The 20,639-nt window shown below is 41.7% G+C and overlaps 1 protein-coding gene and 1 long non-coding RNA gene across 9 annotated transcripts in view; one reads left to right on the top strand and one right to left on the bottom strand.

Annotated features, from left to right (window-relative positions):
• The window catches only part of PTPRM (protein tyrosine phosphatase receptor type M), a 656,058-nt gene that overhangs the window by 558,044 nt on the left and 77,375 nt on the right, over positions 1-20,639 (bottom strand). The gene's annotated exons all lie outside the window — the stretch shown is intronic.
• Positions 14,062-20,639, top strand: part of LOC132658504 (uncharacterized) — a 32,321-nt gene continuing 25,743 nt past the window's right edge. Inside the window, exon 1 of the long non-coding RNA XR_009598231.1 lies at positions 14,062-18,135. This is a non-coding gene — a long non-coding RNA (uncharacterized LOC132658504). The remainder of the gene's footprint in view (positions 18,136-20,639) is intronic.

Raw genomic sequence — 20,639 nt, 5'->3', positions numbered from 1 at the left:
CCATAAAATATGAAGCAGAGTATTGCTGTCCATTAAGGAAATTATCATTCGACATGAACATAAACATCTTCTGTTGCCAATACACACTTCACCGTGTTTACAGGTGCGTTTTAAATGGAAAGTTAAATTATTCTGGGGAATAAAATTACCATTAGGAAGGTTTCCTAAAGCAATTTCGGAAGCAGTGGATTTTTAAATTATCATCTAACAGGCTGCCAATATCAGATAAATTAGAGTAAATCAAAATAAGATTAAATGTGTAAATAATATGTTGCTTCAATTCTACTATAGGTATAAGTCATTACATGGCAAGATTTTTATTTAAAATGGAAAACATTCACCAAAACTATTATTTTTTAATTTCCCCCTGGTGGTTTCATGCCATTATTTTATTTCCTTGTTAGTAAATAATTCTATCTTAGATTTTTACCTAACTCACCAAGAAACCCTCGTTTGCCTAAGCTTTACTTTAGAAATCTCATATTTAGTATAAAAATTTTATGCTATCAAAAGTGATGATTTGCTCTTGCCAAAATTACATGATCAATATTTAAAACACTTTTTTTGTGATCTAACAGTAAAACTGGTCAGTGTCATTCCCAACGCTCCCATTAAAATTTTTACCTTAAAACATTTATTACAAGATTATTTGAGGTTATAAACTAGAAAAAAAAATCATTTTGACTAAGTCAGAAGCAATAACCTCCTTTTACACCAGTTCTTTCTACAGCAGCTTATATTTGTTTTATAGAACAGTCAAAATCTTTTTGAAACTATTACTTCTTTCAGGAGCTTTCTCTTTGATGTCATTAACTTTGCCCTCTTTTTTTATCTTCAATCTTAAATTAATTCCCTAGGAAGCATGTAGCTCGTTGGCTGGTCGCAAGGATTAAATGTAAGGGTTTACAAAGAAAAGCAGCTTTTGATACAATGCTATTACAACATGATCGCTTACCCATAAATTGTCAGATACAGAGGGTTTTATATGTGAGACACAAATGTTGTTCATTTTAAAAGCTATTATCATGCAACAAATAGAATGCAGATTATTCTTCATAGTTTGTATTCACTTTACAAATAATCAGCAAACACCATTCCGGGACAACAATGATTTCTGCTTCTGTGTTATTTGTTTGCAGATTTTTTTATTTTTAGTCATAGGTATTCATTGTGATATGCTAAGTGGGTCCTTCTTATCCACCTAGTCAAAGGATTTCATTGATATTATGCAAATATGGGAACATGCCTGAAATAGTCTAATTTCTAGCTTTCATGGGGCTTTTGGGTTTCTGATTAAAAGTGGCGTTCATGGAGCAATAAAGGCAATCTTGTTTAAGGCAAAAGTGTGTTTTTGAAATGACCACCCAATACGTTTTATTAGAATAGTTTTTACGAAAGCATTCTAAGCACAAAGACTCCAGAGTGAAGGTTGGTGTTTTTGTTTTAGGGTTTCCCCGAGCATCTGCTCCCTCCTTGCTTGCATCCTGCATCCCCACAGGTGTGCATCCCCCTTCACAGGCTCTGGGTCCCTGGTTCTCTGGAAAGGTCCACAGAAGAGTCTCTCCTGGGCTTTCAGTCTTGATTAGTGTGGTGCCCAGAGAGAGAGAGAGAAAATCGGTCTTGTTCCCTGCAGCCTGCCCCGAAAAGACAGGGAAGTCATTAGGTAATAAATCTTCCCCCAAAACTACTCTGTATCTCTCCTGACCTTTATCCCCAGCCCAGCTCTCTGGGCCGCCACTAGGCTCTGTGAGTTTTCCGATGCCCTTACAATCAACTCCTTTTCTGCTTTAAATTAACTGGGGTCCAATTTTAGTGCTGCAACCTGAGAACACTCACTGATACAGGTGCCCTTTCCTGAGATTATCTCTCTGATAAAGTAACAGACACTGACTCTATTCTAGGGGCTCTTCCCAGACGTGAATTATTGCCTGACCTTGCCTGGTGGCCGTGAGGACTCCTTAGGAGGCAAACGTAAAACAAAAAAATCAATAACTTTCGGTGAACTGCATCCAAGGTGGTTGTTGCTGCTTTTCGCCCTAAGACTCGGTAACTGAACAACAAGGTAATGCTGCATCTGCCCATTTATATAACAGACCTTCTCATTTCCAATTTTGACCTCTAATCTCAACTATATTTGCAGGAACCCCAAGTGAGCCAGTTCCGCAGACTCATTCCTACAATAAAACGAGCAGTGAATTGACCCATGTCTTTGTCTCACCTGCAAGACACATTAAGAGTCTGCGTATCCTTAGCACTAAAAGTCTTGAATAATGCTGTCTTTTCTAATAGGTTTATATTACCATCAGGAACTTCTAATACCTATTGAGGCATCAAGATAAAATGATCATACTTTAGTTGAAATTTCTGACTGCAGACTTCTTAAAACCAAATGAAATTAGCCAAGCCTGATGGCACTAGTATTAAAGAATCTGCCTGCCAACGCAGGGGACGCGAGAGACATGGGTTTGATCCCTGGGTGGGGAAGATCTCCTGGAAGAGGGCATGGCAACCCACTCCAGTATTCTTGCCTGGAGAATCCCATGGACAGAGGAGCCTGGAAGGCTGCAGTCCATGGGGTCACAAAAAGTCAGACATGACTGAAGCAACTTAGCACACAAGCACTCACTGAAATAAAATTGTTTGCTGGGTTGCTGAATAATGGCCCAGGCTGGTGCTTATTCCAGCAGGGTGCAGATGGAGCCAGGGGTGCTCAGAGATAGCCCTCATCTCATGGAGGGTGGGATTCTACAAGTGTACCCACTCCCAGATTCCATACCATATAGAACTTGTGAATATGAAGACATGGCACTCCTGGGATTATATTCACCGTTAGGTTTATTGAGATATACACGACGATGATTATGGTAACATGCTGATGTCATGTTGTTACATGACACATCCTCTTGAGTCCTTAAAGGAGAGGGCTGTCTAGGGCTGGTGGCAAAGGCGGAAGTCAGAGAGACTTGTCAGGATGAGCCATTGCTGGCCCTGAAGCTGGAGGGGCATGACAAGGAATGCAGAGAGCCTTAGAAAAGCTGAGAGCACTGCTTGCCCAATGCCAGCCAGGAAATGGGTACCTCAGGCCAGAGTCACAGGCAACTGAATTTGCCAGCAACACAAATGAGCCTGGAAGTGACTTCTTCCCTAGATCCTCCAGACCAGTGTTTGGCCAGGGAACACCTTGATTTCAGCCTGGTGATGCCCTAAGCAGTCTTCCAACGGAGAAGGATGAGCTAAGAAGTGCCGGCTGTCTTCATCTGCTGAGCCAGTGGTTGCTAGGCAACCAGAGCAAGTGAATACATCCCTGGATCAGGAAACCCTGGGTCAGTGAAATTTACTTCTCAGACCACAGCTTCTAGGTCTCTTCCGGGAAATCACTCCCCTAGTTCCTCTGCCAGTCTCCTACACCCAACACGATAGTTATCACTGGCAGGGAAGAGATAGGGGAAGGATGGCCATACTTAAGGAGCAGTGCTTCAGGGCCCAGATGTTGCAAGAGCACCCTTGTGGCAGAGAGTGCATCTTTGTTAAATGGAAGGAGAAACTAAGCCCCCCAGATGGTAAGTTACATAGGAGCTCAAAGTCACATGGCAGCAGATGAAAGCAAACTAGAAATACCTGTTCTCTAAACTGGGTTTTTACTGTTAAACTGATCTCAAATTACACTCACCCAAAAACTACTGCAGAACATGGACCCACAAGGACAATAAAGAAGCCCAAAGAGTATGTCTCAGTCCCAGGGCCCCCTGGCCAGTATTTCACAACTCACAATGCCTCAGACAGAAGGAAAATGGAGCTTCATGGTGCCATTTAAAATGAAAAATTCTAAATGACTTTCCCCAAGCTCATAAGCAAATTATTTGTGAACCTTAAAAATTTGTAATTTCTTATAAATAACTAAGGTCTAATTTTAAGATACATTTTAAAACTAAACTTGAAGTCATATATCTCATCAACCCTACAATTACACCACAATGTGTCTTTTTTTGGTTTTTGGCATCTTTAACGAATAGAGCTGATGAAATACTTTCTACTGGCAAATGCAAACCTAGGAGACACTGTACCAATCATGTAATTGCCCTATATTCTGGAAAAGCTAGAATAAATCAGAGATAGTTTAATAGAAGTCAGAGAGCAGCACTGAGTGCAATTAAAGATGCTATAGGCTTTTTTTTTCCTTTTGCTTCCAAGAAAGCGTATAATCTTGATGACGCATAACCCATAGCCAAATGATTCCAAATACAATTGCCAGTTGTGTGTTTTTACTGCTGGTTTTTCAATCAAGATGTTTCATATATCTTCTTAGACATTCCTTCAGAATAGCTCTATGTGAGATACCTGTAAGAATATTTAAGTATGAGGATCGTATTTACAAAACAGAAACAGACTCACAGACATGGAAAACAAACTTATGGTTATCAAAGGGGAAAGAGGGGGAAGGATAAACTAGGAGTTTTGTATTAAACACACTACTATACATAAAATGGGCTTTCCTGGTGGCTCAGCTGGTAAAAAAATCCACCTGCAATGGGGGAAACCAGCGTTCAATCCCTGGGTTTGGAAGATCCCTGGAGAAGGGAAAGGCTAACCACTCCAGTATTCTGGCCTAGAGAACTCCATGGACTGTATAGCCCACGGGATCACAAAGAGTCAGACACAACTGAGTGACTTTCACTTCACATACATAAAACAGATAAACCAACGTGGTCCTACTGTATAGCACAAGGAACTATACTCAGTATCTTGTACTAACCTGTAGTGGAAACAAATCTGTAGAAGATTTTATGTTATAACTGAATCACTTTGCTATATGCCTGAAACTAACACAACACTGTCAATTAACTGTATACGTGTGTGTTAAATCGCTTCAGTTGTGTCCGACTCTCTGTGAAGCTATGGACTGGAGCCCGTCAGGCTCCTCCGTCCATAGGATATTTCCAGGCAAGAATACTAGAGTGGACTGTCATGCCCTCCTCCAGGGGATCTGCCTGATCCAGGGATCAAACCCACACCTGCATTGTCAGGCTGACACTTCACCACTAGCGCCACCTGGGAAGCCCTGTCAGTTAACTATATTTCAATAAAATGTTTTTAAAGCTGCTAGGTAAATTCCAGGGACTGGCAAAACTGACAAGTAAGCCAAAGTCAGCTGCCACCTTTTTTTTTTTTTAATAAACTTTTACTGGAAAAAAATAAATACACGTGAAACAGAATAAGGCAAAAAACCTATGGTTACCACTATAGGTTCAAGTATCTGAACAAACTGAACTGGAGTCCCAGCTCTGCCCCTTCCCAGCTGCGAGGCGTGGAGAAGAAAAGACACAAAACCTGCTTCCTCTCCTGGAGAGTGAAGTTCCCAGGAGGACCAGCACCGCAGGGTGCGGAAAGCAAGGTGAGTAGTAACAGAGGGCTCCCCAGGTGCCAGGCACGGTTCTAAGCCTCAGTTCCAGAATGTTCTGCTCCATTACCCTCACAGACTCTCCTTCACAGTACAGGAGAAGGGATCAGAGAGACTTCTGGCAATTTCTCCTCCAGGATCCCCCATCCCTACATCCGCCCAATGAAACCACAAATGCACTCATCTCCAGTCACTGGGAGGAGAGACCGTCGTTTTTAGCACATACATGAAAACTCAGAAGAATGTAAAATGAATATTAAAAAACTTCAGAGCTGTTATGCAAGGAAAAGTAAGCAAGACCAAGGGGGTGATGTGTCTGCTCAGACTAGCCATCCACGAGGCAGAGCCAATTAGCAACATTGACTAGTTATACCAGCCGTGCACTTGGGAAACACTTCTGAACACAAATAAGCATTATTTTACAAAACGTAACTCCATTTTAATTTCAAAACGGAGGCAGTAAGAGGTTACAGGGCAGAGAGAGGCATTATCCAAACTATGCTAAAAACAAAATTATAAGGAGGGATTTGACAGCATCTGACAATAGGCTCCACTTACCCATTAACCAACAATTACAAATGCATTCATTAAGAAAAAGTGCTTTTTGCAAAGTCCTATAAAATGGAGGATCTGTCTAGGCAGACAGACCCTCTTCTTTCTAGCTACGCTTAACTCGGCAATCTACTTTAAACACCATTAAATCTATGTCTTCAATAACAAAATGGACACTCTGAAAGTCATCTCAGAGTTATGAGGATTAAATGAGATAATACACAACAATTAATCAGAAGGGCTCATTAAGTTTATCCATTATTATTATTATAATCTTCCCTGGTGGCTCAGACGGTAAAGCGTCTGCCCACAATGCGGGAGACCCGGGTTCGATTCCTGGGTCGGGAAGATCCCCTGGAGAAGGAAATGGCAATCCACTCTAGCACTCTTGCCTGGAAAATCCCATGAACGGAGGAGCCTGATAGGCTACAGTCCATGGGGTCGCAAAGAGTTGGACACGACTGAGCAACTTCGCTTCACTTCACTTCATTATTATTATTATCATCATTCAGGCAATTCTGAGACTCACTTTTAAAAAAAATGAACTATTTCACATAAGGGGGAAGCACCCTCAAGATGAATTCCTTCTTATCTGCACACCCTGACCCTAAAAGAGGTAAGGGTGTTTGAAGCACGGTGGCCAGTCTTTCTTCTGAACTGAAGGATGCACTCTGGATCCAGTTCACACATGTCCCCTCAACGCCATCAAACTTTTCATGCTGGACCCCAAGACCCAAATATGTCGGCACCCACTAGAGACCAGGGGACACAGCCTGTATCCCTCGTTCATCCCAAGATATACACCGAACACCCCTAATCCTTCATTCATTCCTTAGATGAATAACCAAGCACCTGCCATGCACCCAGGTACCAGAGATGAAACTGCAAAGTCCAGAGACTCTGGCTCAGGAGAGGTCACATTCCGTGTGGGGTGGTTGTTGTCAGTCGCTCAGTCGTGTCCGACTCTTTGTGACCCCATGGACTGCAGCAGGCCAGGCTTCCCTGTCCTTCACTATCTCCTGGAGTTTGCTCAGACTCATGTCCATTGAAACAGTGATGCCATCCAACCATCTCATCCTTTGCTGCCCCCTTCTCCTGCCCTCAATCTTTCCCAGCATCTGGGTTTTTTCTGCTTGGGGTAGACAAGACAATAAAGAAAGGAACCAGTTTGTCATCCGTTGAATGCTAAGCCCCACAGAGAAAAATAAGACCCGTTAGGCGCACAGAGGTGAAGGTAGTTCTTGAATATGGGGTGTGGGAAGGGTTCTGATGAGTTAGCATCTCAGCAGAGATTCAAGGAAAGGGGGCGGGGCCTTTCTGGCCAGAGAAAAGATAGGAAGGGGCTCGCCAGGCAAGCATGGTCCCCGGATTGCACAGAGTGAGCCGGGAGAAGCAGTGGGCCTGCTTGCATAGGGAAGACTTTGGGTTTTCCTCCAAGAAATGAGCCAAGTAAAATGTGCCAAGAACGCTGCCTCTTGGTGAGCAGAAACAGAGCAGCCTCTGTGTTGATGAAACTAGCGTCTAAGGGCAGGCGGTGAGATATTAATCAACCCGAAAAAAAAAAAGACCTTCTAAGGAAGGCGCCTCTCATCAGCTCCCTTTTAAACTGTGGTCCATCTGCTTCTCCTGCTAAGGATAAGAGGGAAAAAAACTTAAGCTCTGGTGGACTGCCATCTTCATGTAGAGACTGAAATGTACTGGTTTGCTATATCCACTGAAACATACAGCTGTTAAACCAGTACTCACTTGTCATTTGGGGTTATGAACATCCAATATTAATACTAAAAAGTTGGGGAATGCATGTAAGAATTAAAGATTTTAAAATTTAAAAAATAAAAAACTAAAAATAAAAAATAAATAAAAATAAAAAAATAAAAAAAAAAAAGTTAAGTAGTTCCATGACACAGTGAATGTATTAATCTCCAAACAATTCTAAAGCTCATGTTCAGAGAAGCTTCTGGTGGAGTTTTATAAACTGTCAGGAAAAGTATAATCGCCAGGTGCCGTGAATCAGTTCTAGAAATGACATATAGGTTTACACAACTGCTTCTTCAGAATGGAAAGAGACAGATCATGAGAGGAGAAGTGAAGGGTGTTTGGGACAAGTAGGATAGTAAATGTAGTCTGTCTAGAAAGCATCCACTGGAGTAAAATTAAGAAAAAAAAGAACTCTCTTTAAATCCCAAATTAAATCCCTAAATAGTATCTACAGCTGGCCCTAGACTTGGCTTAGCAATGACTTTATAGACAAAACTGTGCAAAGCATAGAAAATTAATATGAGTTCAGAGACTTACAGATATTAGTAGCTCAGTCATGTCCAATTCTTTGTGACCCTCATGGACTATAGCCTGCCAGGCTCCTCTGTCCATGGAATTCTCCAGGCAAGAATACTGGAGTGGGTTGCCATTCCCTTCTCCAGGGGATCTTCCCAACCCAGGGATCTAACTGGTGTCTCCTGCCTTGCAGGCACATTCTTTACCACTGAGCCACCTGCGAAAGCAGGGAAGTGATGCGCTGTGTGGCTCAGCAGGTAAAGAATACTCATGCAGTGCAGGAGATGTGAGCTCTATCCCTGGGCTGGGAAGATCCCCTGGAGAAAGGAATGGCAACCCACTCCAGTATTCTTACCTGGAAAATCCTATGGACAGAGGAGCCTGGTGGGCTACAGCCCTCAGGGTAGCAAAGAGTTGGACACGACTGAGCACGCATACAGAGAATTATAAGCACCTCTGAAAGAACCCAAAAAAACTGTGACTTAAAAATATTTTCACATTTCAAGATAAAAATCACGTTTTTTATATTGTTCGACTTTTACACATTCAAACAGGAAATACACTCTCAATAAGATCCATGTAATTAACGCTTTAAATTTATCTTAACACTAATCCTTCACACACACACTGGCCTAAAATCAACTTCCAGCTGATAGAAAACTTGCCCAAATGGAACACAACCAACCATTTGGAGGTGTGAAATTTTGGTGAGGGGCGGAAATATGAAATTTTAGTTACAAAAATCACTAATACTGGTTTCAGCTACGTATTAATCCTTCACGGCTGACTATTGCAAGCCAGATACAGTACAAGTCAGGCTCAAGGTCAAGGATGAGACAGGAAGTTCACAGTCATCAAAGCCGTGGAAATGGAGAGGATTATGCCCTCACGGCTGTGGTGATCAGCAGTCACCACACCTTTCTTTCCCAAATGCCAGGGCCCCGAGGTGACCAAGAGGCTATCTATCTGCTGACCTGTCACTAAAGAAGCACGTGGAGAGACTAAGGGATCTTTCCAGCTATCGCAACAATAAATAATTTCTGTTTTCTCCAAGCCAAGAATGCTATAGAATGGAAACACTGAAGAAGTAAGTGAAGAAAAATGCCTCTGCTTCCTGGAGTGTCTAAAAGCTTAGAACCCAGTTCCGGAAAATAAGAGTCTTCGCCCCTTGATATGCCTGGCAAAGAGCCACACACACTGCAATTTCATAACTAAAAAAAAAAAAATAAGTGTACTGAGTGAAAAAGGAAATGACATCATCCCACCAGCCGGCAAAGTGTGTGTCCTGCTGGTTACCTACACAGGTAGGGTCGGAGGCAGGGAGGACCATGTCAGTGGTCCTTCACCAGTTGACAACAGGATCAGGAAGTGGTTCTGAACACATGGCCAAACAGCTGATGCTTATTCTGTCCTCAGCACTGGGATGAAAAGGAGCTGGAACATCAAGAAGGTTCTGTAGATCCTTGACACCGCATGCACGTTTTCAACTTAACTTTTAGGTACACGTCTGTTGTTCTAAAAAGGCCTGGGCTCTCAATAGGCTCTTTGCTGTGAATTTAAGCACCATGTTCTTCTCATGGGTCTGTAGACCAGACTCCCCTCACACATTGGATGATGTAAAGTTTTCCCTTAAAATGTCACAGCCCCCTTAGCACTGATCACAGCTTCCAACAAGTCATGTGAGATGACTTAAAACACAAACTTTATCCTAAAATTAAAAAAAAAAATTTTAAGAATTATGAAAAAAAATCCAAACTACTGGATGAAGTTGGTCAAAAGGTACAAACTTCCAGCTGGAAGATAAATAGGTAGTAGGAATGTGATGTACCATAGGATAAAGGTAACTAACACTGCTGTATGTTATATATGAAAGTTAGGAATGAAGAAGAATATATATGAATGTATAACTGAGTCATTCTGCTGTACAGCAGAAATTAATACAACATTGTAAATCAACTGTACTTCAATAATTTTTTAAAAAATAAGTTACAAGAGTAAATCCTTCTTGTCACAAGGAAAAAAAATTTTTTTTCTGTTTCTTTAATGTTGTATTTATATGAGACAATGGATGTTCACTAGGTCTACTGTGGTCATCATTTTATGTTGTATGTAAGTCAAATCATTATGCCGGGCACCCTGAACTTACACAGGGCTGAAGGTCAACTGTATTTCAATAAAACTGGAAGAAAAAGAAAATACATGAAAAAATAAGATAAAATGGAATGGAATGAAATAAAATAAAATGCAAACTACCTGCACAAGTGAGATAGTGTTTGTAAAACACTAAAAAAAATGAAGGTTCTAAATTAATATGAAAATCTCTAAGGACCCTGTCAATTATACCCCAAAAGAAGAATATATTTCCATTAGCAATACTGACAAGGCAGGATTATTTTATTAAAACTGTTATTGCTTCTATTTCACTCCAGGTTGATGAGAGTGATTTTTCTAGATACAGTGTGAGTATGTACAGTGTTTCGACATGCAGTTATTACCAGGATGACACAACATGCAACACTCTTTACTACAAATCACACACTAGATCGAGGACAATAAGGGTCACTCTAGGGAGAGATCCAGGGGCTCTGACTACTCCTAGTTGGCTTTTTGAACCACTAGAACTGAAAGTCATTTCTTTTCCATGAAACTGAGCAAAAGGACAGTGTCTGGCTGCATCTCTATTCATCTACAGAAATAGAACGAAGAGCTTACCAAAGTAGACATACAGATCGAGAGAGAATGTTAATGCACTGTATTATTTTCATTCCACTTCCACAATAATGAAACACTCCTCTATTTCACTAGGTAAATATTTTCTTCCTAAAAAGACAGTGTTTAGGTATGAAACAAATAAAATTTTCAGGTAGGCTATGAGTATATTTTTTTCTAACTGAGAGTGACGGAATGAAGAGGTGCTGGGTGGCGAGCCCTCAGAAGCCAGCATTATGTGGTCAGGAGGCAGGAAAGAGGAGAGACAGGGCATAGCCGGCTCTCAGGACCAAGACACAGGTCCTGCGAACCAGGCAAGGCACGAAATGCAACCTGACAAGGAGGCAGAGACTGAAGCAACGTTCCATCAAGTATTTTTAAATTCAGTTCCACATAAGTCAACTCAGTTTTGCCCAGAGATTTTACCAGACATTTGGCTGGTGTGTATATAATTACTTGTCTGTCTGAATTGGGTTTGGGGAGTGGAAGACAGCACAAGGGGGCTAAGCGTCCACAGAAGGGAATGAACTGAAAGTTGCTGAGACTCGGGGATTCATTCCAATATTATTATTTTTTTAATGTTAGCATCCTTTAGTGACAGTTTTTTAAAGTATAGCAACCATTACCGTTGTTTTGCTTGAAATGTTAAGAATCAGCCATTTATTCCTGATGTGAAGATCTACCTTCTGTGTCTTATTCATATCGCGGGCATCCACGACCATCCTAAGATCCTTAGCATGTGTTTCGCCTTCCAGTCATCTTTCAAAGTCCCTCAAGTTATTTCAGTACTGCAAGCATCCTTAGAATATTGTTTTCAGAATTCATGTGGGATATTTTGTAGCTAAAATTCCTTGGAAGAGGACCAAAATGTCGTTGCTTTATATAAGCCTCAGCTCAGTTTTGAAAAGATGATAATCTTGCAATAAACAAAACAGCACTGGTACACGACTTCTGAAGCCAGACCTGTATAAGTTCACATGTACTAAAACAGAAAGTCGTATCAGACCTACATGAATGTGTACGTAGATCCCCTCTTAGCTGCTCTGTTCCTAGTGTTTATATCTTTGCTACCTGATTCACGAACGATTAAGACAAAATAGAATCATCACCACTAATAACCATGTTCATGCGCTTGCGGGCTCAGTCGTGCCCAACTCTGCAACCCCATGGACTGTAGCCCACCAGGCTCCTCTGTCCATGGCATTCTCCAGGCAAGAATACTGGAATGGGTTGCCATTTCCTTCTCTAGGGGATCCTCCCAACCCAGGGATCGAACCCAAGTCTCCTGCCTTGCAGGCAGATTCTTTACCATCTCCATCATCAGGGTCCATGTTCATGATCATATATAAATAAACGTTTTTTTCTGTCTTCCATAGTCTGATTCATAACATTGAGCATGCTACAACACAATTAATAGACTGAAAATATACTCTGGATCAAAACAAACTTTAAAAAAATGTTAAATCAGTGACAGAATCCACTTTAAAAGAGAATCCATACATAGGAAGCTTTCTGTCTTACAGCCAACTCTTTACAGCTGCCAATATTGTGCAATAGAGAAGAAACCAGCCTCATACAGCTATTGAGCACCTGAGGGGTGGCTAGTCCAAATTGAGATGCAAGTATAAAATATACACCAAATTTTGAAAACTTGGTCTAAGAAAATATAAGAGCTCTCATTAATAAATTTTATACCGATGACATGTTGAAACGACAATATTCAATTATCTGGGTTAAATAAAATATATTAAATATATTTAATATATATAATCTATTAAAATAGATAATGAAAGGATATTAAATCTTTTTTACTTTTTTAAATGTAGCTATCAGAAAATGTTATACTGTAACTGTGGTTCACAAAATATTTCTATTGGACAGGGTTGAAATAGTCTAAGAGGCAAGTCAGCCATCCACTAAATCCAACAAAAGTATAAGATAACATGCACTCCGTCCCTAACTTTCTTGTGTGCACGTGTGTGTGTGCACGCCCTGCAGGGGGCTGGAATTGCAAGGCTGCCCATCAGGAAGGTCTCTGAAACACAAGATTCAGCTCGTTGCCTTTGGCCTCATCTCTTGACATTTAACTCTTCCAAAAATTTCCTCTGCTTCACTGCTTCCTGCTGTGAAAGCTTTCAAGCAAATCCTGGTGACCCAGTCTCCCAGGGGGTAAGCACTCAAGCTATGGCAGCCACCTCTGCTCTAGAAACTGGTATTCAAACAGGTCTGGGAAGGGACAGACACCTGTGCATAAAATTCCCTCGGGTTAAACATAAGCAGGATGTCTACATAGGTCAGGCCACTCACTCAAGCCACCTGTGCTGTTCTCATCCTGCAATCATGAGCACCAAACAGAGGTGGGGAGGGGACTGGGTTATGGCTAAGTCCCAGCCCTAAGCCTACGAAAACTCTCCACTGCTTCAACTGCCTCCTACCCTGCAGTCCTTGCCTCCTCACTTTACTACTCTAACTGGACATTCCTGGTAGCCATGGGGCATCCACAGCAGGGCACTGGATGCTCTCTAATAAACATTGGGGACAGCAGACTTAGCCTTTTCACAGAGGAGTTTCAGGATATATATACATTCATTCGACCAATATTGCTGAATGCTGAACAGGAAAATCTTAGCACAGGACAAAGATAAGGGGGCCTGGGACCAAGGATGCCCAGAATAGTAGTTACAGGGAGAGAGTGATCAGCGTGAGCCTCATTGGGAAGGTAGCATCTACACTGGCCTCCCAGGGTCCAGGGTGAAAAAGTGAGCTTAACAGGCATCCTGGTATGGGGCTCAGGCTCCCAGGGTCTCTGTGGGGAGCAGCACAGCCAGCCTGGTCCATGGGCAGGACGGCGGCCAGGGTGGCAGCAGCCACAGCTGCTGTCATAGGGGCCGAGTGACAGAAGGATGCAGAGGGAAAATCCCAGACCAGGGGGACTCAGGGCCATGGGTTGCTCTGAGATGAGAACCTGCTGGAAAGCTTTAAGTGGAGGAAAGATCTGCTCTGACATCTGCTTTGTAGAAACCACCCAGCCTGTGGTTCTAGATACTCCAGGTTCAAGGGTACAAGCACAGACTATTGAACTAAAATGTGTTAAGCACTGTGGCAACGAATAGCGAAACAATGGTTGAGACCAAAATGGGAAAGAATTATGGTTCCTGACCTGGACTCCAGGAAGAGGGGAGAAGAGGACACCCCACCTCCATCAGAACACAGAACAGTGTCACTGTGACACTTCTTCACCTCAGAGCAGATGGGAAGACCTGGGGGCAGGCACCTGCACTTAAGTGTCTTACCACTCTCCTCCTTCACTTAGCTTTTCATTAAAGCTAAAGAATAGCTTTAATCAGAGTTTGAATTTTCCTTTTACACGAAAGAAACTGTCTATAAAAGCACACAAAATACAACAATAATAGAAATAGAAAAGGATGAACACAAGTGATCCTGGGAATTCCAACCTGATTCAACATTTTATGTGGATTGCCTTTGGACTATGTCTAGCAGGAAAATGTGAGCAGGTTTTTTAAAAAAAATACCAGTATAAATAAACATTAATACAGAACTAATTTTTTCGTTCTCATTTCACTGAATAATTACACCTTTGGGCAAACATGAATAATTTATTAAGCAGCATGCAGTTTCTATGTAGTCCTGCAACTTTCTGCCCTCATTACACAATCCTCTGAAATCATTCCAGGGCCAACCATGGCAGAAAAGGGACTTCTATGCAAATGCCCTTTTCCTACTGGCCTATGGATAGTTTATCAAGTGTCTCTCTAGGTTAACAAAAGCTATTCAAAACACTCTCTACCAATCTTCTGTCTTAAATATGTTCAATTATTTATTAAAGCTGTAAAATGCCAAACTTTTTTTTTTTTTTTTTGGTTAGATTACACGTATTGATCCTTAACACAAAACCATGTATTTTTTGTTATGGTTTCTCTAATATTTCTCTAATGTTATCAAAAGTAACCCATACTTCAACAAGGACCATTGTTACAGTATTAATATCCTCATAAAACTGTTCCATTTCTGTGGCTTGGGACCAAGGGCCCTAGGAGAGTTCCATTTCACATTAAAACTGTCTCTCTGTTGAGCTGTTGTAATAAACCAACCTGCAGTAAAGCATCAACACGTGAATGCTCGGAGGTGACCCGTTTTGATAAGTTTCTCATATTGAGGACACGAATGACACAGACCTGCGAGGTCCTAATTTTTTGTGTGTCCTTCCATTCTCTGCTGTACTGCAGATCATCACCAAATGGTAATCTAATTACTACAACTATTAATTATGCTCGAGATTAATGTGAAATACCTGCCACACAATGTAAACGGTACAGTGAGAGACAACACGCGGTCTTAATGAAATTCTAACACCTGAAACTGTTTGGTAACATTATCAGTCAAATAAATGAGCTTCATTTCCTCTCAGTTGAGTATACTGTAGGGTTGGTGCCTGGTATTATTGACTAAAAATGTGCTTCAATACGAAATAATGAGCGTGCACCTGAACTCTGGTCTAGACCCATATACCTGCCTCCCCAACCACCTCCCAGTTCAACCCCCAAACAGAATCATGAGTCCTGCTTTTAACTCCTTCTAAATACTTTTCCACCTACCCCTGGCCCAGCACCCCATCGCCTCAAAACACTGACTTGCACTGGAACCTCCAAATATAACAAGGTTTCCAAGCCTTGTGTAAACAGCTATGAAAAGTGTACATAAATGGGAAAGAGTGGGGAGAAGGTTGGTTACTGGCAATGCCATCACTCCAGCTGCTTGGACCAGAAACCTTACAGTCACCCTTGACCCAGTCCTTCCTAACTCAAATCCAACACATCAAATCCTCTGGTTCTACCATGAGAAATACACCCCAAGGTTGATCATTCTATCACCTGCCACGTGGTTACCAGTCCAATTAGCCATCAACACTTTTTGCATGGAATATTTCAGTAGATTCCTAATGGGTCATCCAGTTTGCACCTTTGTCCCTGTATAATCTGTTATATTTTAAAAAAATGCAGAGGGATCTTTTTATAAAGTGAGCCAGACTGTACAGCCCTGGGCTCTAAGGCAATGGCTTTCTGTATGCGAGGAAAAGCCCTACGCTATCCAGGCTCATCCTTCTTCCCTGGGAAAGAGGCTTCCTGACCAGCAAGGCAAGCCCAAGCCGGCGTGAGCCATTCAGAGATGAAATATCTTTCTGTTCTACCACTTCTTTTTGAGCAGCAATGCTTCATGTAAATTTCAAGCCATCTTGAATGACACTCCCCTGCCCCCGCCACACACACACACAAGCAGGTCAGGAACAATCAAAACCAGTGTGCCTTGCGTGGCTCAGCACTTGTAAAAACCCACTGTATAATTGGACTAGAACAGAGCAGAGGATGGGAACTGAGGCTGGACGTGGCTCCTGTCATTCTGCATTACTGCTGTGTAAAGAAGAAAAGACGCAAACAGTTAGTGATGCACGGGGCAAAGGAGAGGAATGAAAATGTCAGGAGTGGGAGGAAGCTGTTAAATGGCACCAAATGCATGGGCGGGTGTCTGTCTGCCCATGTGCCGCCTGTCTCGCTCGATCCATCATCAAAAAGGACAAGGCACCTCAGGAGGAATGCTTGTCCTGAGTCAGGAGCACGGAGGAGCCTGCTGTCTCTGACTGCCAACGGCGATCGCAGGCCTGCCAGGAATTGTCAGTCTATGGCCTTCACTGAAATCTGGCGGCTGTCAGTGTGAAATCCAGAAATAGCAGCGCTTGGAGATGCCTGGCCTTCAAACCTTCCGATGATTTGGGATGGCTGGGCTCCTGGGGTAAAGGTGGTCGTGTTCAGCATCTTTCAAAGAATTGGACACAACTAGCACCTCTTGTGCAGCTAAGAATCCAAAGTTGAGTCTGAAAATGGGAGGCTGCTCAGAAGCTGGAAGATTCTGAAGGGAAATGGAAAGAAAACGTGACGGCGTCTGCTTCCTAAGCCCAGGTCCGCCTGAGAGAGTGGAGGGGCGGTGGGAGGATGGGAAGAGGACCAGACATGGTCCTAAGATGACGATGCTGCTGGGGCAGGACCACAGCTCCCCACAGGATGGGGGCATGGTGTCGGGTGGAAGGGAAGACAAACTCACCACACAGGTGAATCCCCTCCACAAATAAATAAGGAAACAGGAAATCTTTCCTAGTTCTCTTGAAGAAAGGGAGACGGGAGGTCCAGCCAATCAGCCCTGAAAAAGAAGGCAGGTAAACAGCAGCACCGCCAAGCAGTTCTCACTCTGTGCTCCAAACATATGTCCCTGTTTAACACGTTGGCGAAAACCAAGCCCTTGTTCTCTTTCCAACGCAGCACTGAATTCTTCCCAGGGCATCTGTGCAGTGCCAGCAGCAGGAAGGGTGAGATGAAGACTAACCATATACTCATACTGGCAATATATTCATGTTAACAATACATTCGTGTTAACAATATATTCATATTAACCACCCAGTGATCTCGGGTACTTGATTTTACCAGGACTCTTTCCAATATCTGAATTACTTCAAAAACTAGTTCAGCTGTGCTACTTGCCTCTTCAGCCCCATGTGTTTTTTAAGTTTCTTTGTTTTAATGAATAGTGCATGCATGCAGGCTCACTCAGTCAAGTGAGACTCTTTGCAACCCCATGGACTGTAGCCCACCAGGCTCCTTTGTCCCTGGGATTTCCCAGGCAAGAATACTGGAGTTGGTTGCCGTTTCCTTCTTCAGGGAATCTTCCTGACCCAGGGATCGAACTGGCATCTCCTTCATTAGCAGGCAGATTCTTCACCACTGAGCCATCTGGGAAGGCTTTAATGAATACATTTCTTTTTTTTTTTTTTTTAAGAAAAGGTTTAGCTTTACAGAAAAAAATCAAGCAGAAAATACACAGTTCTTACCTATTCCCTTTTCCCTCCTCCACCCTCCATCTCCCCTATTATGAATACCTTGCCATGGTGTGCTACATTTGCACAACTGAAGAACTAATATTGACACACTACTATTAACAACTGACACACTGCTATTAAATAAGTCCACATTTACATTATCGCTCCCTCTGCAATGTACAACCAATGAGTTCTGGCAAATGTGTAATGTTAAATATCCATGATTAGGGCAGTTTCACTAATCCGATCATTTTTTCCCCTGTCTTTAAACTGTGGTAAAATATACATGACATGGGGCTTCCCTGGTGGCTCAGAGGTAAAGAATTGCCTGACGATGCAGGAGATGGGGTTTAATCCCTGGGTCGGAACATCCCCTGGAGAAGGGAATGGTAACCCACTCCAGTATTCTTGCTTCAAGTATCCATCCCACGGACAGAGGGGCCTGGTGGGCTACAGTGCATGTAGTTGCAGAGTCTGACACGGCCGAGCAACTAACGCACACATGCCTGAAACAGCTTATTCGTCTATGCAACACACAGGGAAGGGACAAGGACGCATTCCTGCTAATGTTCACATGGCCAGTGTAAACCTGGGCCTGTGAACGCAGAAGGAAGCTAAGCCTTACAGCACATTCCACCCCCTGATTCCAGCCCCACCAGAAACAGTGTGATTCTAACGTGTCTGCACAGGACTTGCCAATAAAGAAAGGCCGCCCTGGCTAAAGGGTGTGGGCACTCAGTTCTTTTCAAGTCTGCCTGACTTGCTCATGATAAGTAACAAAATACCCACATCAGTCTAGCTAGCAACAGACACAATCCTGGGGAACTGACAAAACCTGATTTACGCTTCTTCCAAGACCAAAGGCCAGAGTCTCCATCTGAGACGCTGTCCTCAGGATCACCCGGGCAGCCCAATGGTCTAGTCCTCTATAATGTCACTCACTAGAGGACTTTTAATTTCTGCAGGCTTTATAAATCCACAAGAGACGACTTGCCTTCCTCTGCATTGTCTCCTGAGTTATCTGATGGCCTAATGAGCAGCATTCCGCAGGGGCATGGAAGAAGTTCAGGCATTCACTGCTACCACATGGTTTACAGTAGCACGTGTGCATTCTAATACTTTGCCAAGAAGCATGTCAGCATCCTACCACTAAAATGGCTCTAAGTTTTATTTCCGCACACTTTCTCAAAGTGTCTTTTTTTTCTCTCTCTCTCTTGTGATTAAAAGTGCACCAAACAAAAGGAAAACAAAGCTTCCCATTTTGGATAAAATAAGTGGGTCATGAATTAATTTCATTTCTAAACACTAAGTATTTTCCTGGAATGGCTGAAATGGCTCCACAAGTAGAGTGGAACATGATTAAATCACAGGCCCCCTAATGCACCTGATAATAAATAGTGTCAAGTGACGTGGGTTATTTAAAAAGTGATTTTATATAATTAAATTAAAGCTGGCTTTTATCCCCATTAAATATTTTAATATTTAATTAAATACTTGCTGGCTTTCACTTATAAAGATAACATTCCTAACAAAACTACTCCAAAGGTTACCACACAAGGCTTTGGAGAGTTTTAGGCAGAAACACATTCTGCTTCCAATTAGCTAATTTAATATGAAAGAGATGAATAATTATATGAAAGAGCTGACAAAAGTTGTACACAGATGTATTAACTGAAATTAAATATACGGTATTTTAAATATATTTATATATTTTAATGTATAGTAAGTTATACTAATACATATTTAAATGTCTATAAAATTTAAAGTTATTTAATTATATATTTATATAAATTTAAATTTTATAATTTAAAATTTTAGTTTTATATTGTAAGTATACAAATCTATTTAAATATTTATAGAGGAATATATATATATACATACAAAAATATATAACCTTAACACTTAAAATTGTATTTATATATATTAAATGATATGGACTTCCCAGGTGGTGCTAGCAGTAAAGAACCTGACTGCCAATGCTGGAGACCTAAGAGATGTGAGTTCCATTCCTGAGTCGGGAAGATTCCCTGGAGGAGGGCATGGCAACCCACTCCAGTATTTCTGCCTGGAGAATCCCATGGACAGAGGAGCCTGGTCTGGGGAGGAGTATAGTCCATGGGGTCACAAAGAGTCAGACATGACTTAGCAACTAAACAACAAAACAGGGTTGAGGATATACACAAGTGATTCTTCTGTACATACAATTCTACTGTGTTGAGAATAAGAAGGACATTAGTTAGCATATTTTACAGACATAAAGGAGCTTATCCACTGGTCATCTGTGTTAGCTGAAAGAACTTCCATAGTAAATAAAGAATTTTCTGATTTGAAAATAAAATAAGTGTTCATCACTCTTAAGAAAAGATAATTCAGTATAAAACAATCTAAATTTATAAACACAATTAACAAGAGTGTTAATTTTAAAAAACCCAGTCTTCATTTTGCAAAAGAATTCATCTCAGTGCATCTTTTGTCACAAAAATCCCCAAAGTATTACAAAACATCCTATTTATAGCATGCCAATGAACATGCAACTCTTAAGAGAAAAACACTCTTCTTATAATATGTAATACTACACATTAACAAATTGAAAGATAAAAACCGTATGATTATCTCAATAGATGCAGAGAAAGCCTTTGACAAAATTCAACATCCATTTGTGATAAAAACCCTCCAGAAAGCAGGCATAGAAGGAACATACCTCAACATAATAAAAGTCATATATGATAAACCCACAACAAACATTATCCTCAATCATGGCAAATTGAAAGCATTTCCCCTAAAGTCAGGAACAAGACAAGGGTGCCCACTCTCACCACT

The sequence above is a fragment of the Ovis aries genome, chromosome 23, assembly GCF_016772045.2.
Source record: "Ovis aries strain OAR_USU_Benz2616 breed Rambouillet chromosome 23, ARS-UI_Ramb_v3.0, whole genome shotgun sequence".
Lineage (NCBI taxonomy): Eukaryota > Metazoa > Chordata > Mammalia > Artiodactyla > Bovidae > Ovis > Ovis aries.
Note: the sequence above shows the minus strand (reverse complement) of the source record. Positions and strands in the feature narration are given on the sequence as shown.